Source organism: Penaeus japonicus, unplaced genomic scaffold (assembly GCF_977035675.1).
Source record: "Penaeus japonicus unplaced genomic scaffold, GWHDUDI00000001_assembly GWHDUDI00000028, whole genome shotgun sequence".
In the NCBI taxonomy this organism is placed as follows: domain Eukaryota; kingdom Metazoa; phylum Arthropoda; class Malacostraca; order Decapoda; family Penaeidae; genus Penaeus; species Penaeus japonicus.
The window spans coordinates 30,459-35,046 of record NW_028234430.1 but is presented as its reverse complement, the minus strand read 5'-3'; the positions used below and the strand labels follow the sequence as shown (position 1 = coordinate 35,046).

At 35.1% G+C, this 4,588-nt stretch overlaps 1 pseudogene; it reads right to left on the bottom strand.

Moving 5' to 3' along the window:
- Positions 1-626: 626 nt before the first annotated feature.
- LOC147468467 (uncharacterized) lies at positions 627-3,071 on the bottom strand (annotated as a pseudogene).
- Positions 3,072-4,588: the final 1,517 nt, after the last annotated feature.

Here is a 4,588-nt window from a genome sequence, read left to right as displayed (position 1 = left end):
TGTTAGCAACACATATTCCAACTTTAAAAAGTTTCGCTACCTGCCAGTCTTCTTCAAAAAAATTGCATGTTTTGGCTCCCGGGTATCAATCCCTTGAGGAGAAGGTCATTATTGGTAAAATACATAATCACTTAATAAAATTACTTTCAGAAAATCAGAGTACAGCTGACTCTAAAATAATAATAATATACCTTAGTTAAGTTGTCATACAACGAGCACGAATTGGACAAGGTAAAAAACGCTACAAATTAGGACTTCAACACAATTTTTTGTTTTACAGTGCTCATTCATTCACTTAAAAAAGTTTTTAACCTTATTGGTCATGAAGAGATAGTATAAAGAGGGACTGTACTAATTGGATGCTATTATTTACATTACACAGGAACTGAGACAATTTTACCAAATGCAAAAAATATTTCACGCCTCACAAGATGTACAAATGGCTCTTTAGTGTATGAGTAGGCCAGGAAACCCGAAATAATGGGCTTTTTCATTTATTGTCCCTTTGAGAAATGACAAATTGTCTTGTCACCACACAGACTTATGAGAAAAAGACAAGAGAGTGTATCAGTTTCAATATCTTTTTCTTGCCATAATAAATATTTAAGCACTTACCACTTACATCACTATGATGAGCTGGTGTATGTCCCAGCTCAGACTTTTCTCAGGAACCGTCACCTCCTGGAATAGTAGAATAGGGTGGCAAGGACACATGAACTTGATGCTGGTGGAACCTCTTGGAGGCATGCAGGCCCCAGAGTCTGGTAGGTTGGGGGGTGCAAAATGGGGTTGCAGGGGCAGGGGGCCTTGTGCGCAGGGGGAGTGATGTCTTAATGTGCGTGTGAGTGTGCGTCTGATGCGGTGTCTGGTGGAGGCCTCTTGGCAGCTGCGCGACACAGCTAGAGTTGGGAACCATGCTGTTGGAGGCACTGCAAAAGCCACCGGGGGTCTTAGCCTGTCGTACCTGTTGGAACTCCAATGTTGTGTGCATTGAGTGCCTTAATTGCAATGCCCGAACCACTTGCATCCCTCCAGATATATATAAAGGTCGGAATCTCCTGTGTTTCTGGGACAGTACTGGGGGGGCGGGGGGGAGGCTGAGGCGGATGTATCTGACTAACCATCGGTTCTGAATAATGAAGGCTGTTTGGCTTGCCTGAGGTCAATCATTCCTTCAGGACAGAGGCAGACTATGCTGGAGCTGTTCCCCATGTTTGGATGAGGACCATCTGAAGGGACTGACAGTTTTCCTGCAAAGGACCAGCCTCTGTCAGGCGTATGTCAGACTACGAAGGCATCAAAGCTGACCCACGCACAACCTCCGCCAAACTGGCCAATTCTGCCCTGAGCTGTCTCTTGGAAGGTTTTCTGGTGGCAAACACTCCGCTCACTCCACTGCCCCCACTGCTGCTTCCTCTGTCTGGATCATCTGTACAAAATGTCTCCCCCCCCCGAACAGCTTCCTGAAGTGTTGATGCCTGCAAGGGGCATGCGTGTCTCCAATCACATTGTCTGATCCCTCTGTTTCCTTGTTCATTTCTACTCCTTACTTTCAGTATGCTTCTTTCTTTTCTTTGAAGCTGTGTCCATAGCTGGCTGCTCTTGCACAGCCTTCTCTTGCGCTGCAGATGCCCATCTTCTTGCACTGAGTATAAACAGATTTGAATGTCCTTGATGCCTGGGGGTAGTATGCCCCTTTCCATCACATGGGGAACAAACCATGTCCTCAAAATGCTGCTTCTTCACACTGCTCATCCAGGAGATCTTTTATGACTTGGGGGCTGTGCTTCCCCACTTTGAGACAAGCTCCTTGATCTTGTTGGTGAGGGGAAGGGTGGGACGCCACGGGGACCTTGCCCTGGTAGCGGGTGATTGTGGCGGAACTGAGGGGCAATTGTCACATGATAGAGTACCTCCTTCTCCAGCGCTAGTCCCTGCTCTATGTCCCTGCGCAGGGCTGTCAGCATCACCTTAGCTCCTTAGCTGTTGCACTTGGGGGATACTGCATAACCAGGGTACCTAAGAAAATCAGAAAACGGTAAATACTGTATATACTACAAATACTAATTACTAACATTTAGATAAGGAGAGGAAAAACTATCTTGATCCAATTTAAAATCATTGGCATTTGTTTTGCAATAATAAAAGGAGCAATATTGTCTTCTTTATTACGTATTCTGTAAGTAATATAGGAACATTGTAATCTTTCTATAAAAAACTAAATAGTGAGAATGTTGTTATTTAAAGTAAAAGTAAAAAATCTGTTTTAAAGTACATAATAACACTGGTTTTCAATGAAGAAGACGAGACCCGTCATATACTCATCATGTTTCCTCATAAATTCCTTTTTTCTCTCTTTTTCCTTTAGGTTACCTAGGTACCTCCAGAAGTATCACTAAAGCTAAGAACATATTAACTGGAAGCAATCAAGACCTATCGCATCTTATGGTTTCATTGATTTTGGAAAGTCCTAACTAACTTTAATGAACACTCCTATCAAGCCATCAGCACATTAAAGATACACAGAGCAGCAGATTCTCACTCTCTTCACAATGACTTTGACCGTAATTTCTGGCAGTGCAAGAGGTGTAAGTCACATCCTTCATATCTCTTCCTTTGGATGGGACTGTTTGTCTCAGCAATCTTGGCAGCTCTCTCTTTATCTGGCTGCACCCCCCCACCTTCCCCCCCCTCCCTCCTTCAGCTCTGCGCAGCTTCCCATGGGCTTCTTCCTCGGCTAAATTCCTCCCTCACTTTGCTGGGTGGTAACTTCCCTTCAGTGGTTGGAGTCGGTGCCTTTTCTCTGCAAAGAACGATGATGTGAGTGCATTACATACTACCTCTTAAAAAGAATGAGACGGTACAAATATAGAATGTCTATAATAAAAGAAATAAAACTAAAAATTAATAATAAAATAACTTTTGAGGAAAATACAAAATTCTCTCTTCCATCTTACATAGACCATGCACCTTAATCTTTATAGTGTCATGGCCAAAGCGCACTTCAGATCATCTGAGGACACTTTGTGAACGATAACGCCATCGAACATAATCCTCTGTGGATGCCACATGATGCGGCTACACATGGGCGTGTGCCGGTGTCGCTGCTCCAGGATGCTTGGGTGGCTGAGCGGAGACAAACTGCAATGGTGCCACTTCCCTCAAGCTGTAGTAATGATCAGTCATCTATATGATAGTTATTTAATTCATGATAAAGAGAGGAAATATTAAGGTAAATACATCATATATATCCATAAACACCTCCCCCCCCCCCCCCAAGTGCATATACATATATACATAGCATATATATGTATGCACTCTCAGTCAGATACAGACACCAGCCATACCATTACAACCACACACCACACACACACACACACACCACACACACACACACACACACACAGACTCTCCACACACACACACAAAACACACAGACTCAACATAGAATAAATAAACAAATAAGTACTATGTATGTGATGGGTAAATGTTTATGTATATTAAATATAAATTATTATATATATATCTATATATATATATATAGATATTATATATTATATATATATACATACATATTATACATATTATATAATATATATAGATATATATATATATATATATATATATATATTGTTATTTATATATCTATATATATGTATATGTTTATGTATATGGTTAATGTATACTGTATATGTATATGTTTAGGTATATGTATATGTATATCTATCTATCTATCCTATCTATCTTTCTTTTTATATACCATATATTTATGTCTATCTATATAACTATATATTAAATATATATATATATATATATAAATATATATATATACTATATTATATATAAATTATATATATTTATGATATATATATTATAGATATAAAATAGATATAATATTATAAAAAAAAAAAAAATATTAGATATATATATAGAAATTATAAAAAAAGAAAAGAAAGAAAAAAAAAAAATATAAATATATACTAAGTTATATTATCTATTCTTCATATATATAAATATATATTTATATTAGATATATTATATATATATTACTTTTACATATATATATATATATATATATCTATATTATATAAATATATATATATGTATATATGATATATATATATATACATTATATTACATATATATTTAAAAAAAAAAAAAATTATTTCAGTATATATTTGGTATATTTATATATTTGTATATATATATTTTATATGTATATTATTTCATATTTTATATTATATATGTATATATATACTATTATTCATTTATTTAGATGTATATATATAAATAGATATATAAGTTGATAGACTATATAAATTTTTTAGATATTATTTATATATATATATATATATATATAGATATTATATATATATATATTATTTAATAAAATATATATATTAATATGTATATATATATAAAGTTTATATATCTATAAATATATATTATTCATATATTATATATATATATTTATATATATAATATACATTATTTATGTTCTATAGTATATATATAACTTTTCTGTTTATATATATTTAAACATAGACATAACAATTTATATCTATAAATTCTATATAAATAGATTTAT